This window comes from Vicia villosa, linkage group LG7, assembly GCF_029867415.1.
Source record: "Vicia villosa cultivar HV-30 ecotype Madison, WI linkage group LG7, Vvil1.0, whole genome shotgun sequence".
Classification (NCBI taxonomy): Eukaryota; Viridiplantae; Streptophyta; class Magnoliopsida; order Fabales; family Fabaceae; genus Vicia; species Vicia villosa.
Window position 1 is genome coordinate 68,986,011 of NC_081186.1, and position 20,348 is coordinate 69,006,358.

Here is a 20,348-nt window from a genome sequence, read left to right on the forward strand (position 1 = left end):
ACTTATCTAAGTCTAAAATTAAGCAGACCTATTCTATTTCTATGGAAATCCGATTCAACATCAAACTGAACTTCATTCCACCAAGTAAAACTAGCTACATATAAGCCTAAGTTAGTCAGCTTACCTGCACAATAATTTCCTTCCTTGTAAATCATATTTTAAATGATATAAATCGCTCTGAAATTGATGAAATCAATTAAAATCATAAAAAATCGTTGGATTTTACTCTTTGAATCAAATTTACTTTTTTCTTGTCAAATTTTAAAAAACACAATTTATATTTTGGGCCATGAGAACTTCTCCTACGCTTTTTATTTTACTTTTTTTTCAAAATTTTAAATTATTTATGCATTTACAATAGTGTGAGTGTGTGTGCGCATGCGCGTTCGTGTGCGGACAATTGCATGTGTTATATATATATATATATATATATATATATATATATATATATATATATATATATATATATATATATATATATATATATATATATATATATATATATATATATATATATATATATATATATATATATATATATATGAGGTAAATTCAATGATTTTAAGTTTTGATTCAAATGAGTGGAGATAAAAACTCGATTCTGACAACCTTGGTCTCATGGACATAGGGACCGGTTCTTGATATTTCAAAATAACCTACTTTGGCATTGATATTTTCGTCCAATAAAATTTTCATTGATTTCACATCCCGATTAATGACCAAGATAAGATAAACAGCGTGGAGATAATGGAGTCTTCTTGCAGCTCCAATGCAAACATTAAGTCTTTCAATCCAAGATAAACTTCGAAGACCAGAACCATGCAAATGACTGCACATGGTTCCTTTTTCAACAAACTGATAAACCAAAATCAACTTGTGATTTTGGTTGCATTAACAGATCAAAGACACTAAATTCCTATGGCGGAATTTAAATAGAGTTTCAATTTCGGCCTTAGACTTTTCAATGCCCTGGCGAGAAGTTCTAATCCGTCTCTTTACAACCACCTTTCTTCCATCCATCAACTCTCCCCTATATAATTGAATATGAAGTTTTCCCACATTCTAACAGAACTATAACTATTTACTATTTAATGAAGGCGCGTTATTATAATCCTTATTGTCATCTGGTAGTTATCTAAAGTATGTAAATAATTTCATATTATGCGATAATATTTTTTTATGTTCACTAATTTATGCCTTAACTAAGGATCTTTAATGCAGGAACTCCCTGCTGCTTTGTTATTCTTGAAAAGTCAGTATGCTGCTCTTATGGCTTGATAGACTCTACAAACATCAAATCCTATGTTATGCGTGACAGATTTAGCTCTTTAATCACATGATGTTCAGTGGTCCAATATTCGTGTACAATATAGGAAAATTTGGATCCGCATAATGGTTACATTTGCGTCTTTGTTTGCATTTATGCTTGTGTTCCTCATCCTTGTAACACTTGTACAAGGCTTGACTCAACTAGACAAGTTTTCTAACTAGGGTACTTAAAAAGTAAGACATTTCCACATCTAGGAGGAATTAATGTCGTATACTTTGGTTATGTTTTAAAACCATATATTTGGATCATTACTGGAAAAAGAATTAGGCATGATATAAATAGTTTTTTATTTTAATTTTCAAACATAGATTAAAGAATGATGTAATTTAAAGCAAGGTTGTTAAAATCGCAGTTTAAAACCTAAACTATATAGATTTGATGTTTCAAGGTCAGATTTTTGTGTTAAATCATAAGTAAAAACCCTTTTACACAAAATCATATCATGATTTTAAATGATGATTTTAATTGAAAAGGGCTTTAGTCCATAATATATTATAAAATAGGAAATATGTGCAAAAATGAGGGGGACATTAAGCCAAAACCTCAAACTTATCTAAGTCTAAAATTAGGCAGACCTATTCTATTTCTATAGAAATCCGGTTCAACATCCAACTGAACTTCATTCCACCAAGTAAAATTAGCGACATCTAAGCTTAAGTTAGTCAGCTTATCTGCACAATGATTTCCTTCCATGTAAATCATATTTTAAATGATTTAAATCGCTCTGAAATTGATAAAATCGTGTAAAATAATGTAAAGTCGTTGGATTTTACTCTTTCATTCAAATTTACTTTTTTCTTGTCAAATTTTAAAAAACACAGTTTATATTTTGGGCCATGAGAACTTCTCCTACGCTTTTTATTTTACATTTTTGTCAAATTTTAAATTCTGTATGCATTTACTATAGTGTGAGTGTGTATGTGCATGCGCGTTCGTGTATGGACAGTCACATGTTTTATATATATATATATATATATACAAGAGGTAAATTCAATGATTTTCCATTTTGATTTCACCTAGGCAAAACAAGTCGAGGTAAAAAACTCGATTCTGACCACCTTGGTCTCATGTACATAGGGATTGGTTCTTGATATTTCAAAATATCCTACTTTGGCATTGATATTTTCGTCCAATAAAATTTTCATTGATTTCACATCCCGATGAATGACCACTAGTGTAAGATAAGCAGTATGGAGATAATGGAGTCCTCCTGCAACTCCAATTCAAACATTTAATCTTCAATCCAAGATAAACTTTGAAGACCAGAACCACACAAATGACTCACCAGGGTTCCGTTTTCAACAAACTAATAAAACAACCTTTCATTAATATTAATGTTACGACCATTCAAATTGAAAAGATAAGGGCATAGATGAAAACAATTGAAAGTAAGTTTTTCTTCTCACTTTCTTCGCATATTAGAAGTGAAACAAAAAGGTGGTTGAACCCACTAATATTCAACCTCTCTTCACTATTTCTCTTGTGTCCCAAATAGAAAAGTAGTCATTTCTCTTCAACGTCTCTCTCCACAAACTCTCTGGTTGCTTCTTCTCTTAAAACAAGTACACCCTAAATGAAACAAGTTGGTAGACTTCTTTTACTCTTCACTTCAATTGCATAACAACTGTAACATACTTTCCTGTTCTTCTTTTATTAATTTAATTATTCTTTTAATCATAAATTATCATTTTTTCTAAATATATTATACTTAAATTTATTTATAATTTTAGTCCGTTAGTTTATAATTTTATCTCTTTACTCTTAATTTTATTTAATTTTGCTCTTAATTTTAATGTTTTAGTTATGTTGTATGTGTCGTAATTATTAAATATTTAAAATAATTATAATATAATTTTTTTTCATTATAATTGTTAACAAATAATTTTTATTTTATGTTTAATTTTACTATGATTTTATTTTTTAATGATAAACATTTTGATTTGTGTTCATTGAACATTTCAATGTGATTATGATTGAATTGTGGTAATGGCAATTTATTACTTCAATTAGGATTTGAGTACTTAAAGTCTTTAATATATTCATATATTGACTTGTGCTATCTTAAATCTAAATAACATCTATCATAACATTTGTTGATGTCTTCTTCAATACCAAGAAAGAAGTTGTAAGGCGACCGGGTGGATGAGCTACGCGATGTGTCGTCAGATGTGTTTTAGAGAGCAGGGGGGTGATGATAAAGTGGTCCTGTAAGGATAGTGTTTTGTGAAATTTTCTATAAGAATGGAACAACCATACACTCAATTGTTAAAATCGTGATTTAAAACCTAAACTCTATAAATTTTACGTTTTAAGGTTAGAATTTTGTGTAAATCGTAAATAAAAACCTTTTTATGCTAAATCATATCCATGGGTGATTTAAAATGATTTAAATCGCTTTGAAATCGGTGAGATCATATAAAATCATGTAAAATCTTTGGATTTTACTCTTTGATTCGAATTTACTTTTTTTTGTCAAATTCTAAAATGCACAGTTTATATTTTTCCTCGTGAAAACTTTTCCCACGCTTTTTTATTTTGCATTTTTGTCGAATTTTAAATTATTTATGCATTTGCAATAGTGTGAGTGTCTGTGCACATGCGTGCGTGCGTGGGCGCATGTGTTATATATATATATATATATATATATATATATATATATATATATATATATATAAGGTAAATGCTATGATTATACGTTTTGATTTTACCTAGGCAAGTCGAGTTAAGGAAAAAATTTGATTCCAAAATCCTTGATTTAAACATTTCTCAAAGGATAGAAGTGTAACTTACTAGATAAGTGTTTTTTAATTGCTATAAAGGTTCGTTGTAAATTGATTCTTTCAATCGTTTTTTTGCAGGAAATATGTGATCCAGCTGGTGACGACTTACCTACCAAGTGTGATATCAGTTTTATTTTTTCGCCAAGTTCCACCTATGATGATTTTATTTTCAACAGTTGAGGGTCTTATTTTCGGAATTGGAAGGAAGAAAAGTGCATGTTGGAAATTTTTGTACTTCACAATCTAGAATGTGTTTTTCGTTAATGTTTTCACTAGTTCTGTTATCACTCAACTTTCATTTTTTTTCTATCATAAAAGACTTACCCAGACAACTTGCGAAGGAAGTGTCATCTCAGGTGATTTATCGAGACTCCTAGGGTTTATTTTAAATCGTAACCTTTATTTCAACCTATTTTGTTATATATTTTCTTGTTGAAATAATTTTTGTTCTAGTGTTGTATTTTATTTTCGAAGTGATTTTGTATGCTTGAATGAAGTAGAGATATGAGCAACACTCATTAATGAACACTCTTTTTAAGTTTTAGAAAAGATATACAAAATGCTCTTCTGTGATTTGTGATTCACTAGGCTTTTTCATGGTATGGAGGTTAAGGTTTTAAAAACGGCCATGGTCGTGTCGCGGTCGCGTAAAGACTTTTGCGTTTTTGGTCTGTACAGATGTCACAATATTGATTGTGGTCGTCGTAGTATGAATTAACTACAATTCGTTCTTCAATATAGAAAATAATGATAATTGTATTGTTAACCGATCACAACTCTTCTAAATCCTTTGAAACAATTTTATTATGAAATAATAATCTTCCTACCAAAACTATTTATTGAATTAATACATTATAGAATTCCAACTAATTTAATGTAAATTTGTTGGACTCAAATAAATACAAAACCTATTGATAAAATGAACAAATTTTTTGTTTCTATTTAAATATAAATGTTCATAAATTATCTAATTTATTATTTCAAATATACCCATATAATTTAGTTGAGTATTTTAAAATCTATCCTTTTATGGATCTATCTAAAATTAATTTTAATTTTCTCAAATTAATGTCGAGCTTCAAAATTATCTCGAATCCATTTCTTCATCTCTTTCTTGGAGATTCTTGCTACCGAGAGATTTTGTTTCCCAACTCATTTCCTTTCAGAGGTCCATAAATATAAAATCAATTATTAATTTTTTAACTACACTTTTAGCTAAAATATTTAAAAACTAACCAAAAAAATTAAGAAAGTAATCTCTATGAAAAATAAATTTATTATTTTGATAATATTTAATTTATGTTATTATGACCACTAAATTTTTAAACTTAAAATAATTATTTCAATCTCTCATTTACTAATATTTCATATAAGTTTTAAATCTTTTTTAAAATAAATCATATGAAACAAAAAATAAAGTTACATAAAAATTTTAAATTATATCTCAATTAAAGATATGATCATATTTTAAGTAAAATGGAGATTTCGCAGTGCATTTTGCTTGACAAGAGATATGTTCGTCATCTCTATTTCCAAAGAGCGTTTAAAGAGACTTTGCTCTCCATCTGAGTCCTTTGGGGAAAAAAATTCATCTTTAAGACCCTAAAAAAATTATTATCAACCACTAGCAAGAATCACCACTAACAATCCTATTAAGAGAGAATACGCAATATTTTATCTACATCACTTTTTCACTAAGATGAATGCATTATTAATTTATTAAAAATATTGTTAAGAACCAACAGGCCAGTAAATCAACTAATGCAGTATCTTACAATTCATTACAATAATCAAATTAGAAATAAATGAAAATTTTCATAGAACTTGCAATCGACTAGGAAATAGTTTTAAATAAATTAAGGCCATATACAAAACTTTTGCGAGAGATACAACACATACTCACCCAAAATCTTAAAGTATTAGGTGGGTGGCTCCCCTTCAAGTGGAAGTTCTTTCTTCTATATACACTTACTTTTGATACAAGTAATCAATCCCTTGACTTGAAACTAAAGACTCGCGATACTATTTGTTGGGACAATTTGGAGGTTAACGAGGAAGCATTTTTACACTTTGGAGATTTCTTTTTGAGCAACACACCTTTGTGAGAAATACATCCTATAATCACCCAAAACCTTAAGGTGGTAGGTGTGTGGGTTCTCAACATTCCTAACCAATATGTGTAGCGGTGAAAAATTGAGACTAAAGTCATTGATTGACTCAGCTCGTTATTTTAGTGAAAGTCGTCACCATGCTTTATTGTTTCCAAAGGAAATGGAAAAAAGAGAGAAATAAAATCCAAAGAAGTTCTTAAAATCAAAACTAATAAAAAGACAGAGATCTTAGGTTCGGGGTTGGTTATGCAAGGAGAAGGAATTAGCACCCCTCACATCTACGGTACTCTGTAGGAACCTCTTTGAAATATATATTTGTTGTTATTGCTATTATAAAATGTTTATGTGTTTTGTTTAAATAGAGTGGGATAGTGAGAAAAGAAGATTTTAAAATTATGCTCGACAAGACATCGCATCTTGTGCCTACACACCCCTTAAGTGAAATAGGAAAATAAGAGCATTTGAAGTTCCCCTTAAAAGGAAAATAAAGAGCCAAGTGGAAAAATATTTTTGGGTGTTGAGCTTTAATAATACTCAACGGGTTTTTAAAATGTAAAGCTTTAAAAATACTTAACAAGTTTTAATAAGGTGTCAAGCTTTAACAATACAAGGCAATGGTTGATTTTAAAAAAGTGGTGGTTAAGCTTTCACAATACAAAACCAAGGTTAATTTAAAAGAGGTTCAACTTTAACAATACAAAATCATTTTTAAAACAAGGAGAAAGTGCTAAGCTTTAACAATACTAAGCACAAAGTAAAAGAGTTGGAAAAGAGAGGGAGTACCTTGACAATTTTAGTCAATATCATTCTCATTCCTTTGGATTTTAGCATCAATGAGGAATCAATCATCTCAAACAAGTATTAAGGGTGAGTATCGCAAGTGGTGTGTGAGACATATTATGTGTATCATGGACACAATTAAAGGGTGAGTATAAACAAAGATACCAATGTATAAACTCAAGTGTAAAAGTTGGATGAATAAAAGGGATGACATACCTCAAGATCATTTCATGTATGTATCAATATGACGTAATGATGGATGTATGTCTCATGGATGTGGGGTTAGTTCAACAATGTATATATACAAAGATAATAACATAACCAGAGTGTAAATGTACAAAGATGTAAATCAACAAACATATGTACAAATGGATAGAGAGAGAGAGAGAGGGGGAGAGAGAGAGAGAGAGAGAGAGAGAGAGAGAGAGAGAGAGAGAGAGATCATGGCAATCAAGTTAATATCAACATGGTATTGCATTGAGATCAAAGGATCTTGGATTAGGGTTTTGATTATGTACATTAACCTAAACCTAATAATTTAAAAGTAAAACAAAACCCTAAGTGAACAACTAAGTTATCATGTTAACATCTTCAAGGTAAGCTTATTCTAACCCTAATTGGTTCACATAAATATGTACAGATTAATTAGTGAATATCACTTGAAAATATTTGGTTTAATACCCTTTAAAAGGCATAAAAACATTAGCTTTTGATTTAATTAAAACTTGATTAAATAAATAATATTTTATGAGATTTAAAATTATATTCACAAAATATGTCACTTAAATGAAAGTGTATAAAAAATCAAGTTAAAATAAGTTGGTTTGCTACTTTAAACAATTAGTCAAAGTTGTGGAAAAAAAATAGTGATTAAAAATAAGGCATGTTGTCAAAGAGGTTTGAACTAGAGCTGGAAAAATGGGCCGGGCCTACCATAAAAGCCCGTAAAAATGTAGGGCTTGAACAAAAAATTAGGGCCCATTTAAAACCAGACCTTTTCAGCCCGGCCCGTTGAAGTCCGATTGAATTGCGGGTAGCCCGCTTATTTTGTGAATAATAAAAATAAAAATATATAATTCTAAAATATAATGTGTTTGTCATTCAAATTATAATATTTAAAGACAATTCTCATGTCTTCAATAATATTGATGTAGGTTTGTTATTTATATTATAAAGTTCAAACATTCAGTTATACGATAGCATGATATAGTGATACAATACAACTAAGTCAAGTATTTAAGTGCTAGACTCTCCTACTGCAATAGAGGTTATAATAGAACATTGAATCTAATTATATTACTAAAAGCTAAAAATGGTTTTGGAGATACTCTACAATACATATTTACTTTGGCATGCTTAAAATTAAGAGAAAATAGCTATTGTGACCATATATATCTAATCAGTTTAAATTAGGAAATGTTAGATGCATTGACGATGCTCTAGTCTCTTTATGTTTCACCACTTTTTTTATATTTAGAAGAAAAAGATGTTTCTATTCATTTTGTATTACAAAATACAAAGTGGTTACATTAATTGTTTAGCTTCTTTTTCATGTATGGATACTAAGTTTCTTATTATAAAATATTTTTTAGACACATGTATAGTTTTTTATTGATTTTCTAATTTTATTCCTTTGCATTTCTACATTTTTTCAACTTTTAATTTTCAATTTTTTAATATAAAAAATAAAGATTAAATATTAACTGGGCCGGCCCGATAAACCATAGCCTGTAAAGGGTCGGGCTTGAACAATTAAATTGTAGTCCTTTATAATCTGAGCTTCTTGGTCCGAGCCCGCCACGGGCTGGGTATACCGTTTTGCCAACTCTAGTTTGAACTCAAGGTCACAAGTTAAAACCTTAGCCATCAGGCCAGGTGTTTGTGTTGATGATTGGGCACCCAAACAATTATATAATAAAACAAGCTTAAATCATGAAAATTCATTAAAAAAAACTGCAAAAAGGAGGGATCAAACTCGCGCCCTTGGCAAGGAGAAAGACTTAGAGGCAAGCGTGCAACCACTAGGGTGGTCATACATCTAATGACCAAAACACAAACAATTGAATTTATTATAAAACAGGTTTGAAAGTTCAAAACAAACTTCATCTTCAACCTCTAGTCCAATGATTTTCGGAAATTCAAAAACCTTCGTTTTTCAACCAAATTCAATGATGTAAAAATGAAAGTTGCTTAGAATTTAACCACGAATTCAACCATATAACTTTCATTAATTTATTTTAAGTATATCTCACTGACTTTCCATAAAATGTCAAGAATCCTAATTTTTCAAATTCAAATTAAATTGTGTACACACATGATAAATGAATACCAACAAAGGGGTTTTGATCCTTACATCATGATGAACATAATAGAATCAAGTTTCATTCAAAATAATACACAAATGCTAGAGTTCAAAATCAGAAAACTTAGAGCACTTCCATAAGTGATTGAATGATCTAGACAGTTTACTTGGACCTTGGTGAAGCTGCTTGAATGATTAAAACACTTTGAAGTGGTCTGGAATGTCCTGCCCGAATCCAACTGCAAATGATTGAAGTGAAAATGGTGGATTGCGCTTGGAGTTGTTACAAGTGCAATATGATGGATTGAACTACTTATATGGGGTGTATGGAAGGTGTTTGAGTGGTTGTTTGACACAGAAACAACTAAGAACTCAAAAATTCTAAGTTTATGCAAAGTGGAAATTTAAGGTTTCAAGGGAGGTTGTGATTAAAGCTTCTTTTCAAGAATGGAAGTTAAGCCTTTATGCCTAAAATGGAATGATCTGGTGAACAAAGTCTTAATCACTTGGATAATGGCTCAAAAGAGTGTGTAATCCTCTTATTAGAGGGAGATTTACAAGCAAGAAGGTATGTAACACAAATATTTTGCAGATTGGAATGGATTTAAAACTTGGTTCTTCATGGAAAATGACTTGTAATTTAAGAATGGAAGCCTAACTTCATTCCTTCGAAACTCCTGGCTCACAAATGCTACTAAGGAGTTCTAGTACTTTTTGGAAAGCTCTAAACATCCTCTACAACTTTCATGTTTGGTGTTTTCTCAAATTCTCAAAGAATCATAATGAAAAGTGGCCTCAAAGTCACTTACTTTTAGAGTTCAAAACTGTTTTGTAAAATTTTCTAAGTGTTGGAGAAAAAGTAGGCAACTTCATGGCTCCATAACTTAAAATTGATTCACTTCTTGGTAAAATGCTCACATTGACAAAGTTGTAGATCTTGACTTTTTCTTCAAATGAGGCTTTGGATCACAATATTTGGCACAGTATTGAGGACATTATGACCATTCAAAATTGAGTAAAAAAACATGTATTTCTCCATGAAAAAGTCAAAACCCTAATTGTTGACTTTTGGATATTTGATTGATTTTCTTGATTTTTATTGATCAAATGACTTCAATAATCATATATTCATGATCTTGATCTTAAAAAGTCCATGGTTGACCAAATTCCTCATAAGTTAAAGGTGATCTTGAACAGTTGACTTTTTCCAAATGAATTGAATTCTTCTGAGTATCAATGGAATCAAGATTTTCTAGCCAAATGGATGTTATTAGTGTATTATAATGAGGCATTGTAGATCCTTGAATCATGAATTAAGTCATGGAACCATGCAATGACCAAAAGTCAACTTCCTAGAGAATTAGGTCAAAAATTGGTAGGATCTCAGGGTCAAAAGTTGAGGCACAACAATATGGAACTTCACACATTACTCATACTTATAATTCTTTTTCAATAATACAAATGGTTCTCAAAATTTGGTCTATTGAGTGTGTTTCATTCACTTGAATAAGAAAGGAATAAATACTAGTTCATATGCAAAAGATGGTTGAAATAGGTTGGTTGTTGCTATACGAATCCATATCACACTGGCTACACTTTGTAGAAAATTGAAGTTTATGTTAGCGCGGTTCAACATAATTAAGAACTTCCTTTTCCATCTTTCCATTTATGCCTCGAAACTAGAAGGATTCCTCATTTCTCGGACGTTTATCTTCCATAAAATTTCTCCAATACCTTAGTAAATGCATCAGTCCACCATTTGCAACATGCAAAAGAAACATGTCTGGTTGTGCTATGAGCCATGTCGACGTAAACTTGACCAACGCAAAAAGACCACACAAGCCTAAAACTACCATTTCAAATCAATCTCCTTCCAGAGGAAATCCATGAACAAATATAATATATATTCCAAGCAACATCATTAATAGTGTGTAATAAACAAAGGAACCATCGATCAATAACATATGCAAAATATACCTCAAATTGATGAAACAATTCCAAAGATATCTCCTTCAAGAAATCAATCATTGTTAGGTGTGAATATGGAGTAAGAAAACAATCTAGAGGGGTTGAATAAACTTAAAAACAAAAGTCAACCGATTTTTCAGAAATGAATTATCTGAGGTTTTCAGAATTTGCGGGTGAAAGATTTTTAGAGCAAAAATATGGAAATTATACTTGTATAGAAACCGTATCACGTAAGCACTTAAACACTTCACAAATATCACAGATTCAATCGTACATAATGTATACAATTGATTCATTTGTATTCTTTACGAGGTGTGTAGATACAATGATTCAATTTTAACGAACTCTAAACTCAACAAGTTTCTAAGATTTTAATCACAACTAAAGCTCAATTAAGCTCCAATTCTAACAAAACCTAACCTTATGTAATAAATCTCTACCAATTAAATAAATGATAAACTACTTTAAGAATTATAAACCTAAGCATGCAATACTAAGAAAATTAAATGCAAGAGTTTAGATGACTTTTGATTTAAACACGATACTTCCGCTTGCCATAATTTAAATGTTTTCAAAACCTTTAAAATATAATTTTTGGAATTGGGGATCTATTCACCCCCTCTAGATAATTCGACTTCGTCTAACACATTCTTTTCCCCGAAATTTGTCAACACCAGTGATAGCATCCCTAATCTTGCAACAACCTGACAATCTTTAATCACTCTTCAAGAACGGTTAGTCTCAAGGCAATGTCTCCCTCAATCAATTAAAAATCTCTATTTATCAAGATCTAAAATCAAAACAAAGATTGAAGAAGAAAAAATTTGATTGCAACAGTTTTTTAACTTTCAAAAGTGAGAGGGTGATGATTTTGCAGAAAATCACAAATGATTATGAAATTTGTTACATGAAAAATGATGACAAAAATAATTTATATATGCTTGAGATTAACCACAAAAATGAGTGAAAAAAGATAGTTAGATTTGAGTCAAGTGCATTGCATGATTTGAGTCAAATAAGCAAGTAGAGTGAAACAAGATCTCATTGAGAAAGTGACCCTTTTTTTGTGATTTGAGTGTGATTCGAGTTACACAGATTCACGATTCGAATCACATATAAGAAATATCATTTTCCAAGTTTTTTAAAAAGGTTTGAGATTCCACTTCCCACAAGTCTAAAAAAAATAACAATTGATTCATGCATGCTAAAAACGAATAATGAAACGATTCAAACTTGATTCAAGTATGTGAAATCATTAGAGACACTCAATAAACGATAATGAACAAAAGCGATAAGACAAGAAACAAATTAATCATATTAGGAGTGCTCCCCCGGAATGTGTTAGAGACACAACATTCTCCCCCTAGGAATATGCAGCTTCATTCTCTCCCTTTTTTATGCTTGGCAACCTTTCACTTGGAATTGAGTTGACTTTGAACCAAAATAAAAAATGCTTGTGATTCCCTTGAAACATTTCACACAAAACCACAACATAAAATGCATGAAACAATTATAGACTCATTACAACTTTCTCCCTATTTGACAATATCAAAAAAAGATACCAATTGTCATAAGTCTAAAAACCCAATAACCAATCACAACAAATAATTCCTGATGAACACATGAGCTAAATAACTAAGAAGAATATACAACAACAAATATCAGATACAAAATAAAAAGATAAACATGTTACATGCAACAAAATGCAAAATAGACATGCGACACAAACATTTAACAATATTATTGTTGTAGTCGGACGTGCAAAACGTCTCCGACAACTCCCCTAAATTTTGAAGCCACGCAAGACTCTGTGGGGAATTTATTGTTTTATTTGGATTTGCAAAGCGGCTCCGACAACACCCTTGAATTTTAAAAGTGCACAAGACGCATTGGGGAACTGATTGATGTAGTTGGACGGGCAAAGCGTCTCCAACAACACCCCTAAACTTTGAAGGTGCGCAAGGCGCTGGGGGGATTTGATTGCTTTGGTCGGACATGCAAAGCGCTTCCGAAAACACCCCTGAACTTTGAAGGCGCGCAAGGCGCCAAGCGATTTTATTGCTCTAGTTGGACATGCAAAACATTTCCAACAACACCGCTAGAATCTAGAGGCACGCTCACCACTGAAGGGATTTTATTGCTTTGGTCGAACGTATATAGGGTATCCAATATCACCACGGGAATCTTTAAGGAGGGAATCAACTGCATTAGTTGTATCGCAGTTTGATGTTACATGCATTCACACTTTGGTGCCCTAAAGAGGGGACAAGAAAGATATAAGAACAACAAGAATATAATAGTAATATATGTATATATATATATATCAATAATTTATAAATACATTAATTAAATCTTGTGTTCAGCCGCAAGTGTATACCGATCGCTCTCCCTCGGATGTGCTCTTCAGGTGGCTTGGTTGTCAGTTTTTATGAAGGGATGGACCTTTGGTTTTGTATATGGTCGACTTCTATCAAACATGTTCGGGGCACCATTCTTTGCATTTTCCTATTGGCAATTACCCGGGAATCTGACCGCCCTAAGGTATACGGATCGAATCTGATTGGTGTTCTTGGGTTCTTTAAATTACCCTGCGTGACGCTTTGGTGATTGTATTTGGGCCTTATTCCTCGCAGTTAATGTAACACCCCAAATTAAAATTATGTTATTTAAAATATATATTTATTAAAATTATATAATTATTATGCTTATTTGATTATTGGTGGGGTGTAAGACCTTGAGTTAATATATATATATATATATATATATATATATATATATATATATATATATATATATATATATATATATATATTAGACTAATTAAATAATGATTTTATATTGTTAGCAATTAAAATATTAAGGAAAATAAAATAAATTAGGAGGTGTAGAGACTTTAAGGGCATTGAGGTAATTGCATGAGGATAAGTGAGGGCATATGAGGAAAAGCATAGTAAGAGTCTAGTGGTACTAGAAAAAGGGAAAAGAGAATATCATTCCGTTTGTACGTGAAATTAATAAGAAGAAAATAGCGTTAAGGCAAGAGGAGGCTTAGGGAAATAATTATCCATAGAAGTTTGGGAAGAAAAATTCTAGGACTAACAAGGTAGGGTGTATAATGATTCTCAATTATGATTGATATGTGGAAATGGTAGAATAGGGTTTTAGTTATTTTTGGATTGATAATGAATGTTATGAAATAATTGATGATGATGATGTTGTTGTTATATGATGTTTATTTGATGAATTTCGTTGTCGATATACGCGACAATTTTGCTTTTGGTTGTTGATAAGTTTCCCTCCATTGTTGAGTTAAGAGGGTTTGAGTCATAAACATGAAATTGATGATTGCATGATGTATGTATGATGTTAGGACCTCTAAATAGATGTTGTATGTTGTTATAATTGTTACATAATTGTAGTATTTTGAATTTTGAGAATTGGGCTTTCTACGGAACTGAAATCGGAGGTCCAGAAGGCCTCCAACGATAAAAAACGCAAAAAATTCTGCATTATGCAGTCACATTCGCGCTTAGGCCATGAGAGGAGCGCTCAGCGTGCTAGCTACTGTTTCCGTTTTGGTTGAAACTGTTTTGGTCATAACTTTTGATTTGTAAGTCCAAATGACGCCCCATTTGAAGCATTAGAAAGATAACACACTGAACTATAACATGATATAGATGAATTAATTGTTTGAGTATTATCTCTATGTCTCATATGTTTGGGATATTGATTGTTTATATGCTCTGTTGAAGAGTTATTACACTATTGTGATAATATTGTGTTATGATGACTTGTTATGATGATGTTGATGTTGGTGATGTTTCTATGGTGTTTATATTGATGATGATATTGTAATGATGTTTTAATGAGGTTGCATGTCCAAATATATACATGTTATGTTGATGATTATGTTGTTGATGACACACTTGACTAGCCGAGGTCGAACATATATGTGTTGTTGTTATTGTTGCATGTTGAGAGTCTATGCATCCATATTGTCAGAATTCTGATTCTAATTATGATGTGGCCTCGATCCTATAGTAGTGGTTCGAGTGCGAGTAGATAATTTCTATGATGGGAAGTTAGTGAAACGTTACCCATGATGGCGGTAACGATTTTTGTGAGGTGCTCTAGTTCAAGAGTGAACCACATCCTATGGTGGCGGATCCTCTATCCTATGGTGGTGGAACAAGGAGCGAAATGAACTTGTGTGTTCATGAATTGGCACCACATGCATTGAATCAATGTTGATGCATAACATTCTATGTGGCATTGCAAAATTTTGTTGATGCTATATGATTTGATGATACTTGTAGTTGTTATGTGATTTATATGTGAGCTTTATGATGGAAGTTGTGCATGAATTACTGTGATGATTTGGGGTGTGAGTATGTGATGTATTTTATGTTGTTGATCTACAATTTATAATTGTTACAAATTTATTCTTTCTTATATCTTTTATAATTGATTATGATTACTCACACCTTCACTTTGAATGTTGTCTCTACGTGGGTAACATGCAAATACTCAAGAGTAGCTTTCGTTGAAGTAAGTGGAAGTTAGTTGTGAAGACATTTCCTTTGTTATTGTTTTATTTAATGGTTTCTGCTCTTATCGTGTAACATTCAGCTGAGGTTGACATGTGTATTTATTAAACTACAATGTTGTTTATTTTGGAAACAATTTGTGGAACTATGTTTATTTTGTTTCGAGCTAAATGTTTTAAGACTCAAAGTGTGTTTTATTTTATAATAAAGATTAAATGACGATGATTCCGCTGCGACGTTTTCAAATGAGCATTGATGCCGTATAAGCATCATGAATGTGTATTGTTTGAGAAGTTGAATCTTAAATTGTGTAACCTGTGTTACGGAGCAAGATATTTATGTTTTTAATGAAGTGTGACACCCTTGTTTTAATTAATTTACTTGTAAATTATACATGGGATTAGAAGGGTGTTACAGTTAGGTGACCCGACATCCCTGAGCTCTGAGCTCTCTTTAGTGTGTTAGTGCTAACCAACTTTTTGTCTGAGGGATGATGGAATCCTAACTTGTTCGGCTCTTCCTCAAACAGAACATGGCATTCTGTGGTGTCAGTTAAGTTGGAGTGTTAGGAAGTGGTCGGACTTGTGTTGCTTGTTTTAATTAATTTACTTGTAAATTATACATGGGATTAGAAGGGTGTTACAGTTAAGGTGACCCGACATCCCTGAGCTCTGAGCTCTCTTTAGTGTGTTAGTGCTAACCAACTTTTTGTCTGAGGGATGATGGAATCCTAACTTGTTCGGCTCTTCCTCAAACAGAACATGGCATTCTGTGGTGTCAGTTAAGTTGGAGTGTTAGGAAGTGGTCGGATTTGGATACCAAATGATCTCCTAGCATATAGAATCCAGGATATTATTCATTAGGCGTATCCATTGGACCCCTGCTTCGTTGTTCAATTGGGTGGAGAACCCGGGTGCATCCGATGGAAAACCTATAGTATCCATAGGATGCACCTTAGTATTAGTTCGATGCCCCGATGTTAACTAAAAAATCGTGATACACGGGTGCCATTAACTATGAACTTGTGGCACCTATTTGATGCTACCCTCACGACCATCCAGACCGTGGTGGAAAACATTGGCATCTTTGCTTGGTCGGCGGGATTTATGCTCGGTCTTCTCAGAGATGGTCTTCGGAGGCTGGTGCAATCCTAGATATGTGTCTGATACCGTATTTCCACTGATACTTGGATTTTGGAGAGAAGTTTATACCTAGACGGTGGAACTGAGGCTGAGGCCGGTGACCAACCTAATTGGCGATAGTGAATCGCGTCGCTCGCTCCCAAATGTCGTTGTTTTTGAGATCTGAATATGCGGGAACAAAAAACTGAAGGGCGGGCTTAGATTTGCATAGATCGTTCAAATCAGAAGGATGCGTACGACTCCGATTCGAAGTAACGATAATGTTACACATTGGTGAGTTGAAGATAGGATCTGAAATCATGGAAATCGTAGGAATCGGAAGCCGATTCCCATATATTGCGTCATTGTTCCGTTGTAGAACCAAAAATGGAGAAGAATGCAAAAACTATGGTGGAACGAAGCTTCCCAAGTGATTATGTGATGCGGCACCGTGGATCGGAGGTTGTGATCACGATGCTTCTTGAACCGGAGACATTGATCTTGAATCGACATTGCTAATCTCCAATACGATGGATCAGAGGGGGATATCTGCATGGTTAGCACTCCAACATCTAACACATAATTTACTCTCAACCACCCCAAACTCCAGGTACACCCACACTTCTAGAGAAAATATTTAACTATATCTCACAATTGTCTAACACGAAAGAAGTGAATAAAAAAAATCAAATATAAATTTAACATGCTTTTGAAAACTTGAATCTTTTATATAATCTTAAACTCCCTCTCCCTTTAATTACAAAAACTAAATTATGAAAGAATCAATCGCACGTATATATTTTCAACCAATATCAATAATATGACATCTAAAAATTTAGAAAATTTCTTTACCCACCTCCCTATGGGGGTCACCCCCATCGAAAACCCCACTTTACCCCTGCTTCGAAAATGCATTTCCGAAAAAAAAAATTTTAAATTTTTCAGACTTCGGAAGTGCATCTCCGAAAACACCAAATGGGGGTGTTTTCGGAGATGCACTTCCGAAAACACCTTTTTTCAGATTTTGGGGGGTTTCGGAAATGCACTTCCGAATTATGCAGAAACTGTGTTTTTTTTTATTGTTTTGGAAACTCTCTCGTATTTTTAATTAAAGGAAGACGGCAAATAAAATAAGCGACATATAAACAGAAAATACTAATATGATAAAAATAGTAATATATACAAGCCGATCCGATCCAAATCCAAATAATAATAGTGTGCGAAAGATACAATCCGAAAACAAAACAAAAAAATAAACCCGGCCACTACTGGGTATGCCTAACCCTCTCTCCCTGGGACCTCCTCTGCCGCCTGTATGCCGCCGCACGGCTCGCATCAGTGACGATCATCTCCATCACGGCGACTGCCTCTGGACCGCCCTGATGAACGACACCTCGATCCAAAGCGTCCCGCCCAAGCATCTCTATCCGCTGGCAGATCGGCAGGAGATCAATGGCATGGTCATCCTCGACCTGCTGGTTCTCCAGGATCTCCTCGTGTGCTGGCCTAGGAGCGCCGGGAGCGTCGGGTGTCAGCAGAGGATGTGACACCCGATAGAACCATGTGACGTATCCCTCCACACTGTGCCAGTCCTGGGTGACCCGAATGCGACGATACTCCTCCGGTACCACATGATGCTCCCAATCCTCAAATATGGCAGTGAGCTGCACTCGGGTCACTGTGTCGGGATCAGCCTCAAAAGGTGACCTAGGTATCATCTGCACAAATCCGAACTGCCGCATGCACCGCTCAGGGAGATACCGGACCATGATGCTGGTCCCGCATGCCAACCAGCCAGAATATAAAGATATGCCGTCAAAGGGGATAACCTGAGTGTAGTCGCTGAATGGCCTCTAGGTGACGTCATCGTGCATCGTGCGGTCCAGGTACCCACGGTATGGTCCCACCGCATTGTTCCCCCTCTAGAGAACGTATCTGGCGGCCCTGGGCATGGCGTCAACGTACTCAGGATCAATGTGAAAGCCGTGGATCCGGGAGAAGTAAGAGATGATCCAGCTCTGAAACACAAACACGATAATGTAACGTATCGTAAGTAAATACGAAACATAAATAAATACGAAACATAAGTAAATACGAAACACAAATACGAAACATAAATAAATACGAAACAATTAAAATGAAACGTACCGTGAGTAGTGTGCAGGATCCGGTCAACTGCCTCGTCCTCTAGTTGGAGGCCTCATTTAGCTTCTGGTATAGGTATGCAAGAGTAGCTGCCCCTCAGTTCCACTGGTGAACGGTGGTCAAGTCCATGAAGTAGCGGAGGTAGGTCACGTCGATGTACCTCGCACTCTTGTCCACAAAGATCGCAGCACCTACCACACGCATGTACCAGCACCGGAGAGCGCAGCCACGGTGATAATGTGTAAATAGGTCGTCACCCGCATCCTCGGCTTCGGCCGCCGCCACCAGGTGGTGCTCGAAATAGCGGCTCAGTATGGTGAACCGGATATGAGGCCCAGATGTCGTGATACACTCATAGTCAGCAACTTCGGGCTCCATACCCAAATAGAGCGCCATCCACTGACTGGCTTCGACCCTCTGGATCCGGGAGTGGGTCAACAGCGTCCCCCTGATCGGCAGGTGGAGAAGACACTGCACATCATGCAAGGTGATCGTCATCTCCCCAACCGGTAAGTGGAAAGAAGACGTCTCCTTGTGCCACCGCTCCACAAAGGCCTCCTGCATGCCGTGGCTGATGGTGGAATACCCCGTCATGCAGAGCCCACTAAGCCCTGAAGCTCTCACCGCGTCGTTAAACCACTCGGCAGTCGGTTTAAACAGACTGAAAACCTTCCGGGCGTGGTTCACCATTTTCAACGGCTCTCTCTCCTGTTACAAAAAAACAAATAAAAAGTATGTTAAATAGACCGTTAAGAAAATATTGAATAAACGTCTAAATTATAAACGGTTAAATAATGTAGTCGGGAAAATTACAAAAAATACCTCTCCCTCCCAGATACGCCGAGCGACGTGCTCGCGGTAGGTAAGCAGTACGGAAGTGTCACTGGGCCCTCCCGGGTAGCCCTCCTCCTGCTCATCCTCCTCCCCGAGTGGAGGGTCAACATCCGGTACCTCCTCTGCCTCGTGGTATGACACTGCCACCTCCTCCTCCTCCTCTCGCTGGCGGGAAGAAGATACCCGAGTCAGACGACTCCTCGATCCAGATGTAGAGGTACCCTCGTCCATCTCCACGGGAACTCGCACACGTCGTCCCCGGCCCTGCCCCATCCCTGTGTCGACGCCACCTGCGCCGCCGCCCGCTCGCGTCTAGCTGTTGCAGTCTGGGTCTCTCTACCCTGTCTGATGCGTGCTTGGTTGTCTGACATGTTCCTGAAAACAATTGAAATCGATTAATATGCGAGACAACATAAAGAACTAAAAAAAA